This window comes from Hypanus sabinus, chromosome 21 (assembly GCF_030144855.1).
Source record: "Hypanus sabinus isolate sHypSab1 chromosome 21, sHypSab1.hap1, whole genome shotgun sequence".
NCBI lineage: Eukaryota > Metazoa > Chordata > Chondrichthyes > Myliobatiformes > Dasyatidae > Hypanus > Hypanus sabinus.
Genome location: NC_082726.1, coordinates 36,739,139 through 36,756,259, shown reverse-complemented (window position 1 = coordinate 36,756,259; position 17,121 = coordinate 36,739,139). Strand labels below are relative to the sequence as shown.

At 42.2% G+C, this 17,121-nt stretch overlaps 1 protein-coding gene across 2 annotated transcripts in view; it reads right to left on the bottom strand.

Moving 5' to 3' along the window:
- Positions 1 to 17,121, bottom strand: part of LOC132378961 (transmembrane protein 150A-like) — a 76,735-nt gene that overhangs the window by 38,162 nt on the left and 21,452 nt on the right. The gene's annotated exons all lie outside the window — the stretch shown is intronic.

The following is a 17,121-nucleotide window of genomic DNA, read 5'->3' as shown; positions in this document are numbered from 1 at the left end:
CTGAATAGCCAAAATCTTAAAGTGAGATGGGGAAGATTTAAAGGGGACCTGAGGGGCAACTTTTTCAAACAGAGGGTGGTGAGTATATGGAATGAGTTGTAGAGGTGGGTAAAATTATGAAATATACAAAACACCTGGAAAATTTCAAAGATAGTAAAGACTTAGAGGGATATAGGCCAATACAGGCAAATAGGACTCAATCAATTAGGCAACTTGGTCGGCACAGGGTTGTGCCTAAAGGACCTGCTTCTGTTGTATTTAACTCTATGACTCTAAAACTAATATTCTGCTCTCATAAATGCAAAATTTTAAGTTTCTAGATCAAATATTGACACAAAAGTTAAACCAGGAAGCATATAACATCAGTTATATTTTCATTGATCTTCATTCCAGATGTATTCCTTAAAGAGCTATTATCAGCCATGACGGAATGCCAGAGCTGACTCAATGGGCTGAATAGCTGAATTCTGCTCCTACATCGTGGTCTTATGGTTTAAGAGAAATAAAATGGCATTCAAAAAGATGGACATTTTACATTATCTTAAGTACTTCAGAATGCATGCATACTAGAACCATAGAACATTACAGCACAGAAACAGGCCTTTTGGCCCTTCTTGGCTGTGCCAAACCATTTTTCTGCCTAGTCCCACTGAACTGCACCTGGCCCATATCCCTCCACACATCTCTCATCCATATACCTGTCCAAGTTTTTCTTAAATGTTAAAAGTGAGCCCACATTTACCACTTCATCTGGCAGCTCATCCCACCACTCTCTTAGTGAAGAAGCCCCCCCAATGTTCCCTTTAAACTTTTCCCCTTTCACCCTGAACCCATGTCCTCTGTTTTTTTTCTCCCCTAGCCTCAGTGAAAAAAAGCCTGCTTGCATTCATTCTATCTATGCCCATCATTATTTTATATAGCTCTATCAAGTCTCCTCTCATTCTTCTACACTCCAGGAAATAAAGTCCTAACCAGTTCAACCTTTCTCTGTAACTCAGTTTCTCGAGTCCCGGCAACACCTTGTAAACCTTCTCTGCACTCTTTCAACCTCATTAATATCCTTCCTGTAATTCGGTGACCAAAACTGCACACAACACTAATTTTAGGAAATCTTGGCTTTTTTCCTAATTTGAATAATAACGATCACAAATATGTCAATATTAATTAAATTCTAATTGATACCCTATCTCATAATGATCACTTCTCCATAGAGAACACCTGAACCATGGTCTTAAAGGACAGGTTGAACACTGAGACCCTCCATTGGTTGGAGGTTGTGTCCTAGCTGATACACAGTCCAGGACAGTACAATATGGAGAGCAAATATTGCCCAAGAAGCTGATGAATCCAAAGGAATGGCAGAGACCAATACACTTTGTCACAGGTGGCATCTGTTGCCAGTCAGTGTTGAACTTAACATAGAAATGTGTGAAGGACTCCAGCTCCGGATTTTTCCTTGGGGTTTACCCCAGAAGCCTTCCCTATGAATGGATATAGTCACAAGAGAGCCGAGGTTTGAGTTCTGAGTTTTCCTTCTCCACAGCTAACCACAGCTGACGAGCCCTATCTGCCTGAAGCGACTGATTTTAAGGCACCAGTAACCCACCTTTGCCCCTTCTCCTGTCAATAGAAACAGTTCCGCCAGGCTTAGTAGCTAAGCCACACATGAAGGCCAGGAGTTGGATTTGCATTTCTTATACCCTTAAGTACCTCATTTGTTCCTACCTTCACATTCCTGCTCTGCACCTCCTTCTTTTACTTAACCAGGGCCTCAAGATCTCTTGAAAACCAAGCTCCCTAAACCTGATATCCTGGCCTTTTATTCTGAAAGGAACATACAAACTGTACTCTCAAAATTTCACTTTTTGAAGGCTTCCCACTTACCAAGTACAACTTTACCGGAAAACAGCCTGTCACAATCCACACTTGCCAGATCCTTTCTGATACCATCAAAGTTGGTCTTTCTCCAATTTAAAATCCCAGCCCAAAGACCAGATCTATCCTTTTCCATAATTACCTTGAAACTAAAGACGTTATGGTCACTACATGCAAAGTGTGATCTGACAGTCTGGTTCCCATCCGCCTGCAACTTTAGTTTAACCCTCCTCTAACCCCACCTTGCCCACCCCCATGCAGCACCAGCATACCTTCCCACTAGGATATTAGTTCTCGTCCAGTTTAGGTGCAAACTGTCCCTTCTGTACAGGTCCCACCTTCTCTGAAAAAGAGCCCAATGATCCAAAAATCTGAAGACTTTCCTCCTGCACCATCTCCTTAGCCACATAAACTGTAGAACCTTCCTACTTCTGGCCTCACTAGCACGTAGCAGGGGTAGCAATCCTGAGATCGCAACCCTAGAGGTCCTGTCCTATAACTTAGCACCTAACTCCCTAAGCTCACTTTACAGGGCCTCATCACCCCTCCTGCCCAAGTCATTGGTACAACTGGCTAGTCACCCTCCCACTTAAAAATGCAATGGACTTGATTCAAGAAGTCTCTGACCCTGGCACCTGGGAGGCAACATACAATCTGGGAATCTCCTTCTTGTCCATGGACCTTCCTTTCAGTTCCCCTAACCAATGAATCCCCTGTCCTACAGCTTGCCTTTTCTTCCCTCCTCCATTCCTCTCTGAGCCACAGAGCCAGACTCAGCGCGAGAGACCTGACTGCTGTGGCTTTCCTCTGCTAGGTCATCCCCCACCCCAACCGTATTAAAGCAGTGTCCAAAGTATATCTACTGTTGAGGGGATTGGCTACAGAGCACCCTGCACTGACTGCCTATCCCCTCTTGACGGACACCCAGTTACCTGCGTCCTGCACCTTGAATGGAATTATCTCCCTGTATGTCCTGTCCATCAAACCCTCAACTCCCGAATGATCCAGATTCATCCAGTTCCAGCTCCAACTTCTTACTGTTAGAAGATGCAGGGGAAAGCACTTCTTGTAGATATAGTCATCAGGGACACTGGAGATCCCCGTGCCTTCCCACACCCCACAAGAGGACTATTCCACTATCCTGCCTGGCATCCCCACAGCTTTAAATGTGCAAAAGAAGACAGAAAGAATAAATGATGAAAAATATTCTACCTAAGGCTGACACCTCTCCTTTCCGAAGCCTCAACTCCCACTCTTAACACTTGCCCACTCATACAATGGCTGTTCCACGTAAGCCTAACTTCTTTTTATAAGACCTTGTCAAGTGCCTAATTGTGCACAATTCAAAGTCTCCTCGGGAACTATGGCATACACAATGTGCCAACTGCCCTTGTTCACTTCTTTTAAACTCTCTCTGATTCTACACAATCCAATGACTCCTCAGAAATTACGGCGCAAAATGTGCCAACTGACCCAGTTTATTTCTGTTAAACTCGATCTCCCTCTATGTAATCCAGTGTCACCTAAGGAACTGCAGCACACAAAATAAGCTAACTGCTCCAGCTTGCTTCTTTTAAGCTCTTTCTCCATCCAGTCTAATGTCTCCGTGGGGACTTTGGTGTGCAAACTATGCTGAATGCCCCCGCTCACTTATCACTTAGTGATTTTTGGGAAGACTATGGCATGAACCTGCCCTGCACCAGAACTCTGAAATCCTCTGTATTGAATTATGTCATAGCACAAGAGTATGAAGAGAATAGAGGAAAATAATCATAATAACACAAAAGAAAGAAGCAGGAGTTTGGCCCTTTGTGCTTGCTGCTCTAGTCAATGAGACTACGGCTAATCTTCTCCCTTTGTGTTAAGCCCATAACCTTTGATTCCTTCAAGAAAGTTCTCATGGCTCTATCAAGAAAGTGCAGCATCCCTACTGACTACTGGAACTCTTTGGCATGTCCACTCAAAGTGTAGAAACATTAAGTTTGGTGCAGAGAACCTTGAATCCAGGCATTGGGAGCACATGGAAACCCAGAATAGAGACCAAGAGGAGCCCACTAGCTCACAAATTACTCACCGCCCACCACTTCAAGCACTTCCTGCCTCACTGAAGCCTCTGGATCCCACGCTCAGTCAGCACAGAGTTCTCAGAACTAGAGTGGAAACATTCCATTCTTGATTTCAGGGAATGCTTATAAAGAGGATCTTAATCAGAAACATATTGTATGATTGAATTTGATTGTGTACAGACTAAATAGACATTATCTGGAATTTACATCACTCATGAATAGAAAAGGCTTGCCAAAAGGGCAGTGTTATGATAATTGTGGGGGATTTTAATATGTGAGTGGATTGGGAAAGTCAGGTCGGCACTGGATCTCAAGAGAGAGAGTTTGTAGAATGTCTATGAGATGGCTTTTTGGAACAGCTTGTTGTTGAACCCACTAGGGGATTGGCTGTACTGGATTGGGTATTGTGTAATGAACCAGAGGTGATTAGAGAGATGGAGGTGAAGGAACCATTAGGAGACAGTGATCATAACATGATCGGGTTCACTGTGAAATTTGAGAAAGAGAAGCCGAAATCCGATGTGCCGGTATTTCAGTGGAGTAAAGGAAATTACAGTGGCATGAGAGAGGAACTGGTCAAAGTTGACTGGAAAGGGACACTAGTGGGAAGGACAGCAGAGCAGCAGTGGCTGGAGTTTATGCGAGAAGTGAGGAAGGTGCAAAACAGATATATTCCAAAAAAGAAGAAATTTTTGAATGGAAAAAGGATGCAACCATAGCTGACAAGAGAAGTCAAAGCCAAAGTAAAAGCAAAGGAGAGGGCATACAAGGAAGCAAAAATTAGTGGGAAGACAGAGGATTGGGAAGTTTTAAAAGCTTACAAAAGGAAACTAAGAAGGTCATTAAGAGGGAAAAGATGAACTATGAAAAGAAGGTAGCAAATAATATCAAAGATGAGAGTAGATATAGTACCGATAGAAAATGATACTGGAGAAATTGTAATAGGAGATAAGGAGATGGTGGAGGAACTAAACGAGTATTTTGCATCAGTCTTCACTGAGGAAGACATCAGCAATATACCGGACACTCAAGGGTATCAGGGAAGAGAAATATGCTCAGTCACAATTACAACAGAGGAAGTACTCAGGAAGCTGAATAGTCTAAGGGTAGATAAATCTCCCAGATGTTCTGAAGGAAGTAGCTGTGGAGATTGCGGAGGCATTAGCAATGATCTTTCAAAAGTCGATAGATTCTGGCCTGGTTCTAGAGGACTGGAAGATTGCAAATGTCACTCCACTATTTAAGAAAGGGGCAAGGAAGCAAAAAAGGAAATTATAGACCTGTTAGCTTGACATCGGTGGTTGGGAAGTTGTTGGAGTCGATTGTCGAGGATGAGGTTACGGAGTACCTGGAGCATATGACAAGACAGGCAGAACTCAGCATGGTTTCCTTAAAGGAAAATCCTGCCTGACAAACCTAGTGCAAACACGACGAGATCTGCAGATGCTGGAAATTCAAACAACACACACAAAATGCTGGTGGAACACAGCAGGCCAGACAGCATCTATAAGGAGAAGCACTGTTGACGTTTTGGGCCAAGACCCTTCATCAGGACCAATTTTTCGATGAAATTACAAGAGATGCATTGGATGTTGTGTATTTGGATTTTCAGAAGGCCTTTGACAAGGTGCCACAAATGAGGCTGCTAAACAAGAGCCCCATGGAATTACGGGAAAGTTACATACGTGGATAGGGCGTTGGCTGATTGGCAAGAAACAGAGAGTGGGAATAAAGGGATTCCATTCTGGTTGGCTGCCGGTTACCAGTGGTGTTCCACAGGGGTCCGTGTTGGAGCCGTTTCTTTTTACACTGTATATCAACGATTTGAATTATGGAAGAGATGACTTTGTGGCTAAGTTTGCTGATGATACAAAGATAGGTGGAGAAGCCGGTAGTGCTGAGGAAACAGAGAGTCTGCAGAGAGACTTGGATAGATTGGGGGAATGGGCAAAGAAGTGGCAAATGAATTACAAAGTTGGAAAGTGTACCTTCATGCACTTTGGTAGAAGAAATAAATGGGCAGACTATTATTTAAATGGGGAGAGAATTCAAAGTTCTGAGATGCAATGGGACTTGGGAGTCCTCATGCAGGATACCTTTAAGGTTAACCTCCAGGTTGAGTCAGTGGTGAAGAAGGCAAATGCATTCATTTCTAGAGGAATAGAGTATAGGAGCAGGGATGTGATGTTGAGGCTCTATAGGGCACTGGTAAAACCTCACTTAGGGTACTGTGTGCAGTTTTGGGATCCTTATTTAAGAAAGGATGTGCTGACATTGGAGAGGCTTCAGAGAAGATTCACTGGAATGATTTCAGGAATGAGAGGGTTAATATATGAGGAACGTTTGACTGCTCTTGGACTGTACTCCTTGGAGTTTAGAAGAATGAGGGGGGACCTCATAGAAACATTTTGGATGTTGAAAGGCATGGACAGAGTGGATGTGGCAAAGTTGTTTCCCATGGTGGGGGAGTCTAGTACAAGAGGGCATGACTTAAGGATTGAAGGGCGCCCATTCAGAACAGAGATGCGAAGAAATTTTTTTAGCCAGAGGGTGGTGAATCTGTGGAATTTGTTCCCACAGGGGGGGCAGTGGAGGCCAAGTCATTGGGTGTATTTAAGGCAGAGATTGATAGGTATCTGAGTAGCCAGGGCATAAAAGGTTATGGTGAGAAGGCGGGGGAATGGGACTAAAGGGGAGATTGGATCAGCTCATGATAAAATGGCGGAGCAGAGTCGATGGGCCGAATGGCCAACTTCTGCTCCTTTGTCTTGTGTGTGGGCACACAGACCTCATGAAAGTAGCACCAAATGTAAATGCTTTACTTAATATTCACTTACATACTGTGTAAAAAGATTGAGTTTCCAGGGTACCCTCATAAAGTATAATTTAAACTGAAGCCCAAGTAACAGAGGCCCCAGCACATCCAAGGTCGTTGACACAGATAACACATTTTGCCATGTGTTTTAATGTTTTGATGTATATGTACAAATAAAGTTCATCTTTATAAATTGGGAGCAAGAAGGTGCAGATATTCTCCCTAACTCCAAGTATTTCCCAAACCTGATGTCAGAATCACACTTAGACACCGTATCCGCCAATCCCACCCTGCACCGTTATTTTACAAATTGCTAGCCGTCATGCAGAGCCCGATTCCCAGCAGTGATCCAGTCAGTGCTCTCTGCCAGATTCAAGGATGGCACAGAACCTCACAGGAAAACAGAATTTGAAAGTGAAAATATATTCAGCCTTTCACATGGGAGCTTATTTCTTGCCCTTGTCTCTTCTATACAAATTGATCCAACCCCAAGATAAAATTTAGAAATAATCCAGTGGAAATGTACTTTAGATATGGTAATAATAGGTTAGTTGAAGATGAGTTTACAGTGTTCCATTCCATCATGGCTGATATATTACCAGTCCCCTGCCTTCTTCCCGTTACCTTTGATGCCTTGACTAATCAAGAATGCTTCAACTTCTACATTAAATATACCCAATGACTTGACCACCACAGCAGCCATAGGCAAAGGATTCAACTGATTCACTACCCTTTTCATCTCTGTTCTAAATTGACACCTCTCTATTCAGAAGCTGTACCCTCCGGTCCTAGACTCCCCCGCTGTAAGAAGCATTCTCTCCACATCCACTTTATCTAAACCTTTCAATATTTGTTAAGTTCAATGATATCCTCCCTCATTCCTGTAAACTCCAGTGAATATAGGCTCAGAGCCATCAAACATTCCTCATATGTTAACCATTTCATTCCCAAAATCAGTCTTGTGAACTTCTTCTGAACCCTCTCCAATGCTGGCATATTTTTTATTAGAAAAGAAGCCCGAAGCTGCTTACAATACTCCAAATGTGGTCTGACCAATGCCTTATAAAGCCTTGATATTACATCCTACTCTTGAAATGCATGCTAACATTCCTTACCATGGACTCAACCTGCAAGTTAACTTTTAAGGAATCCTGCACAAGGACTCCTAAATCCCCTTGCACGTCTGATTCTTGAGACCAGTGAACTAGAACTATGCAAGAAGTCCAGGTACAACCTGCAGAAAGCTATTTTAAGAGTGAAAAATCAGTTCCGAATGACATTAGAGATGGAATCGGATGTATGTCATCTCTGGCAGGGTTTGCATCCTACAAAGCCACAAGTGGCTATGATGCTTCACTCCCAGATGAGAGAGAAGCTCAATGTCTTTTACGCACACTTTGAAAGGGAGAATAAAACCAATCCTGTGCAAATTCCTGCAACATCTGGTGGCCCTGTGATCTTGTCTCAAAGGCCGACATCTTTTAAGAAGGTGAACTCTCTCAAAGCGTCGGGCACTGATGATGTACTTGGTAAGGTATTGCTCCCAGAAACTGCAGCTCCTCTTTTGTGAGTCTGTAATTTCCTTTACTCCACAGTAACACTGATACATCTAACTTTTGCTTCTCCCACTCAAATTGCAGGGTGAATTCTATCATATAATGATCATTGATCTCTGCCTCCTAAGGGTTCCTTTACCTTAAGCTCCTTACTCAAACCTAATTTACTACACAACACCCAATCCAGAATTGCCTTTCCTCTTATGGGGTCCAGCACAAGTTGCTCTGAAAAGTGACTTCATAGGCATTTTACAAGTTCCTTCTTATGGAATCCAGCACCAACCTGATTTTCTCAATCTACCTGCATATTGTAATACCCCATGACTATCATAACATTGTCCTTTCTGCATTCCTTTTCTATCTCCTGCTGTAATTTGTACCCACATCTTGGCTACTATTCAGCGGCCTGGATACAATTCCTATCGAAGGTCTTTTTTACCCTTGCAGTTTCTTAACTCTATCCACTAGGATTGTACATCTTCTGATACTATGTCACCTCTTTCAAAGGATTTGATTTCATTTTTTACCAACAGAGCCATCCCACCTCCTCTGCCTACCTGCCTGTGCTTTCAATATAATGTGTATCCTTGGATGTTAAGCTCTCAACTATGACCTTACTTCAGCCACGTCTCAGTGATGCCCACAACATCATACCTGCCAATCTCTAACTGAGCTCCAAGATCATCTACTTTATTCTGCATTCTACGTGCATTCAAATATAGTATCTTCAGTCCTGTATTCATAACCTTCTCAATTTTGCTGCATTTTACACTTCAACTCATCCCACTGCCTACAATTTTGCCCTATCATCATGACTTCTTCATTGTCTCACTACACATTGCATCGACTTCAAAACCAACATCCCCTATTCCTTAGTCCCATACCCCTGCTAAATGAGTTTAAACCCTCCCAAACAGCTCCAGCAAACCTCCCTGCAAAGATACTGGTCTGCCTCGGATTCAGGTGTAACCTGTCCTTTTCATACAAATTATACCTTCTCCAGAAGAGATCCCAATAATCCAGAAATCTGAAACTTTGCCCCCGCACCAATTCCTCAAACACTCATTCATCTGCCAAATCACTCTACTGTTACCCTCACTGACAAGTGGCACGGATATCAATCCACAGATTACTACCCTGGAGGTCCTGCTTTTCATTGTTCTGCTTAACTCCTTATATGCTCTCTTCAGGGCTTCTTCCCTTTTCCTACCTATGTCATTCTACCAACATGTACCACGATTTCTGGCTACCCACTCTCCATTTTTAGAATGCTGTGAACTCATTCTGAAACATTCCTGACCCTGGCCCCTGGGAGGCAACGTACCATCTGTGTGTCTCTTTCATCTCCACAGAATTTACTGTCTGCTTCTCTAACTATGGAATCCCCTATCTCTACTGCACTCCTCCCCCCACCCCACCTCCTCTTCTGAGCCACAGAGCCAGACTCAGTGCCAGAGACCTGAACACTGTCGCTCTCCTCTGCTAGGTCATCCCCCACCACCCAACCCCCAATGGTATCCAACCCCCAACCTGTTGTTGTGTAGGAAGTCCACACAGGCTGCCTATCCCCGTTCCCCCTCCTCACGATCATCCAGTTACCTGTGTCCTGCACCTTGGGTGTAACTATGTCCCTGTCAATCAACCCCTCAGCCTCTCAAATGGTTCAGAGTTCATCCAGCTCAAGGATAACCGAAGCAAGAACTCCTACTTTTGTAAAGTATTCCCCTACCACAAACAACAATATTCTGTTAGGTTTCTTGGTCACTTGCTTCACCTGCATGACCATGAACATACAGATCCCTCTGTATCTTAGAACTCTGCAAAACATCACCAGTTAGATGATTTTATTGCCAAAGTAGGCAATATCATATTTTCTCACATTTGCCAAGATTTTGCTCATTCACTTCACCTGTCATCATCCTCATTGTAGAAAAAACATAAAATACCAGGATATTCAGCAGTTCGGGCAAGTTCTACAGAGTAAGGAACAGAGGGCTAGTCAGTGCACTGCTTCTACAAAGTGTAGAAGGAGCACACTTCTACACTTTGGGCAAGTAATGACTCAATAATTATAAAAGTTAAACATTTTTCATTTACAATATTGTCAGCGCTGGGTACTGAATATTTTAGTCTCAGACAGCACTGTACAAGGCTTGCTAATCTGGATACAATTGTTAGGGTCACAACCCAACCTTATTGTTTAAAGTACCTAATTTAAATGACACTGATAAGCCATGGGCATCAACAGTTTAGGGCAATGATGCTTTGGATTTTGGGCTGCTGGGTCACTAGAAGTGACCTGCAGGAAGACCTTGAAAGGGAATAGTCATTGGGTAGATGAAGGAAAATTACTGAGGTTTGACAGAGCTATCAGATGAAGGAAAATTTGGAGAAAAGGAAGAGATAATTTAGAAAATGGAAAGATTTCCTGGGGAAAATTGCCAATAGGAAAAAATAAGAGTGAATGTGTGCAGAAGAACATAAATGTGAATGAGTATAGTGATCAGAGGAGGGTGTACGATCAAGAGAGGGAATCGGGAGTAGAAGGATCTAATATGCATTGGAAAGGTCAATCCAGAGAGGAGATGTGAACAAGAAAGAGAGGATCAGGATTGATATTTTCCAACATTTTTGTTCTTATTTAACATTTCCAACACCTTCTGTTCACTTTGATTTTTTTTGATAATTGGAACTCTATAAATGACATCCAAACTTTTGCAAAGTCTTTATGCTATTGCTGTTTGCTGGATTGAGAACACTGACATGGTACTTCTTAGAAAATAAATGCATAACATTCATTTAACATTAACTATTCTGGTGGGTATTCTGAGTAAATTTTTGAAGTGGTCATGCTGCATGGCGAAGTGACTGTTTTCTTTGAAACTTCAATAACAAACAAGCCCACCTGCAGCTGAACAATCCTTTACAATAGAGGTAACATGTCTAGGGTTGCAACTTAAACTTGTTCGAGCAACTTTCTGTCCTATAAAGGTGCTCACTGATGTGATCATATTTTTCCCGTGAAGGCAAAACTAGATTGTGAGCATTGAGTGCGATACTCTGGGTTGAAAGCAGTGCACTAACAAACCCTCCCCCACCATCTCTGCTACTGAAAACTAACTGGGAACTAGAACATTAACTGATCCTCTTTTCTCCGACGCCGCCTAACCTGCTGCGCATTTCCAATTATCATCCGTTTTTATTAACAAAAATTGAGTGGGATCTGTTGAACAATCTAATTTGAGCACAAAAAAAATCACATCAATATTTCCTGTGGATAAGGAAATGCAATATATAAGCCAGATTAATCCATCCATTTCGTACAGATCCTAGCTGAATCCTGCTAATTCACTGGATAAATGCTCTAGAACATAAATCAGTACAGCACAGGAACAGACCTTTTGGCTCATGATGTCTGTACCAACCATGATGCCAATTTACACTCATCCCATCTGTGTGCACATAGTCTATATATCCCTGTTCCTCGCCTGTTAACGTGTCTGTAAAATGCCACTATCATGTCTGCTTCTTCCACCTCCCTTGGCAACATGTTCCAGGCACCTATCACTCTGTGTAAAACACGTGTCTCTCAAATCTCCTTTAAACTACCCCCCCCCCACCTTAAATCGATGTCCTTTAGTATTTGATGTAACCACTGTCTCCAAAGCCTTCACATCCTTCCAGTAATACAGTAACCAGAACTACACACAATACTCTGGACAAAGCCCTGCAGTTTATACAATGGCAATCCGGTCTAATTCTTCTAATATGCGAGGTCCAGTTTCCAGTTAAATCTTTTCAGTTTCTCATCATACATTGACTGTCAAAGAAATTTATTTGCTTTGAAACCAAACCAGTAAAACATTATTTCTCATAGACTTGTGCTAGTTTTAAATGATGTCAAAGCATAATGACTACAGTAGCCCGGGTGTTTTTTATTCTCAAAATGCTGAAAATCGATCTGTCCTAATGAAAATATCCAATGCAATTTAACATAGTTGTTTACAGTAGGCCTATAGCTGTAGTCTTTGGCCTTTAATCCTTATTGTGAACCATGCCACATGCATATGTCACTGCTGCAACTTACTAAAATGATATTGTATTAAAAGTGGTACAGAGACGAAAGCACAGAGTAAATTCCAGAGTCAAAGAACAAGGCAGAGGGATCATTTTTGATGTGGGGAATGTGCTGCAGTCGTGGGTGGGAAGGGGATAAAGGATTATAATTGGTGGAGTGAGTGTGCATTAAGAAGGCTTGTCAGGAATGGTCAGGAGGAAGAGTATAGGAAACTGATACAGGACTTTGTGATATGGTGCAACTCAAACTACCTGCGTCTCAATATCACCAAGACCAAGGAGATGGTGGTGGAATTGAGGAGACCTAGGCCTCATATGGAGCCAGTGATCATTAATAGAGAATGTGTGGAGCAGGTTAAGACCTACAAGTATCTGGGAGTGCAGTTAGACAAGAAGCTAGACTGGACTGCCAACACAGATGCCCTGTGCAGGAAAGCACAGAGTTGACTGTACTTCCTCAGAAGGCTGGCGTCATTCAATGTTTTGTAGTGAGATGCTGAAGATGTTCTATCGGTCAGTTGTGGAGAGCGCCCTCTTCTTTGTGGTGGCATGCTGGGGAGGCAGCATTAAGAAGAGGGACGCCTCACGTCTTAATAAGCTGGTAAGGAAGGCAGGCTCTGTCGTGGGCACAGGACTGGAGAGTATGACATCGGTGGCAGAGCGGAGGGCGCTACGGTCAATCATGGAAAACCCTGAACATCCTCTGCACAGCACCATCCAGAGACGGAGAAGCAGCTTCAGCGGCAGGTTGCTGTCAATGCAATGCTCCTCAGACAGGATGAAGAGATCATTACTCCCCCACGCCATTTGGCTCTACAATTCAACCACCAGGGGCAAGACATGTTAAAGTGCCGGGGTTAGGACTGAGCTTAAGTTACCACTCAATGCACTTTAGTAAACTATTTAAGAACTTTTTAAAAGCTATTTATTAATGCTTTTTGGGAGGGTGATTTTAATGCATATCATATTTATACTGAGTTAAATACTGTAGGTAATTAGTTTTGCTACAATAAGTGTATGGGACACTGGAAAAATGTTTGAATTTCCCCTTGGGGATGAATAAAGTATCTATCTATCTATCTAGCCAAGGGTGGCAAACTTCTGGCACATGTGCCCAAGATGGCTCATGCTAAAATTTTATTGACACACAGCATGCAGTGCCACCCCTCAATACTTTAAACCTATCCATAATAAAAAAGACACACAACGGTTATCTTTAGTGCCAAATTAAGCAACAAATTCTCTTTTACAACCCAAACCAGTGAAACACTTTCATAGGAAATTCCTCATGCCAGCTTGGCACCAGCTAGACCGTTGTGAGGACACGTGATTTCAATTGTCTTTTTAAAAAATTATTAACAATTTTAGAAAAGTTTTCTAAAATAATTCACTTATTTAAATCTGTTTATGTTATACTTTTTTTCTAGTCAAGTCAAGTCAAGTCACTTTTTATTGTCATTCCAACCATAACTGCTGATACTGTACACAGTTAAAACGAGACAATGTTTTTCAGGACCCGTGATGCGACATGAAACAATACAAAAACTACACTGAACTACGTAAAAAAAATGCAAGAACTACACTAGACTACAGACCTACCCAGGACTGCATGAAGTGCACAAAACAGTGCAGGCATTACAATAAATAATAAACAAATCAATAGGCTCAGAATTACCATGGCAAGCAAAAGAGCTTTTTAGTATATTATCACCAGTTTGGGCACACACTCTCAAAGAGTTCACCACCCCTGGTCTAGAATAACAATTAGAAGTACTTGGTAGGAGATAACAATAAATTTCACCTCCAGAACTAACATACCCTGAGATATGGAACAATGCTTAAAGATGTGTAAAATCTAACAAGGTATGTGAGGGTGAAATTGTTACATTCTGCCTTTTTAATTGGCAGCTGTCTCCTTAACCTACACGATTCCTCCCTTCCCCAAACTAGTCAATCAGTGAACAGCCAGCCATTAACAGTTCTCACTACACCTTACCTGTCCGCTCATGGAGAGCAGTATACAGTATATCTATATCACATCTATCTATCTATTTATCAATACATACATATACCCCAGACATGAGAGGGACCCTCTCTTAGTCTATAATAGTGATGGCTTTGCAGGAAGGATTCTCCTCCTGATGGGCTATGGGACAGCCATGCTCTAGATTTAGTATCAGAATTACCTTTGAAAGTATCTTACAAATTACCTCCACCATTATTGGCTGGGCACTAAAGAATCCTGAATACACTATAGTCATATTATTGTCTTTATCTTTAGCATCGCTGACTTGGCAGGGAGATACTCTTCATCTATGTCAATGGGATCCTTGAGGAGAGAGAGAAGCAAATGGAGCCGTAGGATTACTCAGAGGGTAACGAGTCTCTGGCTGATAGGGTGAGAAAAGGGCAATCAGCTTCATTGTGTCACAAAAAAGGGAGAAAACCATTAAATATGTCCCACAAGGGGAGACCCCTGGCTGTCATGAAGTAGCAGGTGAAGGGCATCTATTATTTCGGCTCACAGACAGGTGAGTCCACACTATAAAAATGCCCCAAATGAGAATGCAAGCAGTGATGCACAGCAAAATATTCAGTGCATTGCCTAGTTTGTCGACTGAATGTGCAAGATGACACAGAACAGGGAGGAGTCTAAGACCCTTGTCTTGCTGCAAGTTCAAAGGACCCAACAGAGCCTTGGTTCTACCCAGGGTATGACACACGCTTCTGTGTTAGCCACTGTCGACACTTCAGCATCACAGCAATTATTGCTTTCATGAAGGCACCAATGGTATGAAATAAAAGAAAGGGAAAATGCTGGAAATGGTTATTAAGTCAACAGATTTAATGTTGCAAGTCAAAGATAGATTCCCCTTTGACAGAGCACTGAGAAACTCCTATGTGGATGTGCTGGGACAGGAATAATTGACCTCTGATGGTCAAGGTGTGCATCCAAGCATCACAGTATTTTCCCCATGATGCCAATTGCCTTCAGATAAAATACAGGGATCATCAGGCAGTCGTATTCTGATGCTCTTGATGGTTTTGCTCTTCTTACTGTTAAAAAATGGAGGTTTGTAAGGTATCGCCAGCACCACAGGAGTGTAACTGGATTGCACTTAATTGATGATACTAACAGCAGCCACTGAGCACAAATAATAAGGAGAATGAAGTCATAATTGTCATTGCATTCATTGATTTAGCAATACAGAAATCAGGAAATAATTTAAACAATGTGAACCAGAGGGTAATGATTCAGGATTAGACCTGAACAGAATGCTGGCAGAGTACTGTGCTCCTGGGCCAGATCTAGAAAGGTATGGACTGAATTGAATGACTTAGCTGTCTTAAATTGCTACTCAACGTTCTTGCTGCAAGTCGAGCAGAAGGAAATTTAGAATGACAGGCTAACATGAAGGTGTGGGTGGGTGGAAGTCAAGGAAGGAAGAAGATAGTATGGGCAGGATCTGGAGGAGAAGGCAAATAGAAACGTGGGGCTTTAGGAAAGAACAGATTAACAGAAAATCAAATTTATAACCATTGAGTTTAAAACTATGTAAGTGAATGGTCAAGAGATTGAAAACAAAATGGAAAACCAGAAACATGAATTGCAATAGAAGGACACAATCTCTGGCTGTGCATTTGCATAGTCACAGCCTGGAAGGTGTGTAACTCTTGTTTGATTGTTATATACACAGTGGACAGAATGATCTGCTTCTGTATCACAATTTTTCAAAAATATGAATTTAAATTTTTAAACCAGATGTGCAAAAGAAAACCTTATTTCTGCCCATGTATGGGTTTTTAGAGTGACTTGGGAAAATAATGCATGATAAATATAGAGAGCTGGGATTTTTGCAGGTATCCTTGCCAACAATTTGGAGAGCCATAGGCTAAAGTATTACTTGGACCAAAACCAACCCATGCTGAAAATTCCCCTGAAAATAATAAAAAAAAACAAGCCCATTCAACCCAGCATGCCCGTGCAGCTTTTCGGAATAGCAATTCAATTAATTCCACTCCTCTAAACTTTCTACAGTCCTTCAGATGTCTTATGTTTATGTACGTTAACTATTTTTTCTGGAAGTTACATTTGAATCTGCCTCAATGCCTCTTTAAACAGTGCATTGCAGTTTCTCCTTATCGCTATTATTGTTATTTTACCAGTTCTAAAACTGCATCCTCTTGCTCACAACTCTGCCAATGAAAGTATTTTGTGAAAATCCCTTTTATTTCTGAACTCTTCCACTATTAAATCGTCCATTACCTTTTTCTGCTTTAAGAAGGAGAATCCTATTTCCAAGTTAATTTGGAGAAGGAAGTTTGAGGATCAGAACGGGAGTGCGGCGGGAGCCATTTTGATTTTTTCTTCTTCTTATCGGGAGTTAAGAGAGGCGGGACTGCGCAGGCATGTGACGTTGGGCAGTGAAGCATGGAAGATTTAAAAGAAACACATACAGCGGGCAGTGGAGTGAGCCAGGAACACGGTGAAGGCTTAAGGGCTTTGGCTCAATGGGCTTAGGTGGAAACGGGCGAGGCAATGTAGGTTTAGGTTTCAGTTTTTCCTGTTATTTGAGGAAAGGGGGAAGTATGAGTGTGAGGGCAGCTTGTTGTTCTCGGTGTCGGATGTGGGAGGTCCTGGAGTCTCCTAGACTCCCGGACGTCCACACCTGCACCAGGTGCGCTGAGCCGCAGCTCCTAAGGGACCGTGTTAGGGAACTGGAGCTGCAGC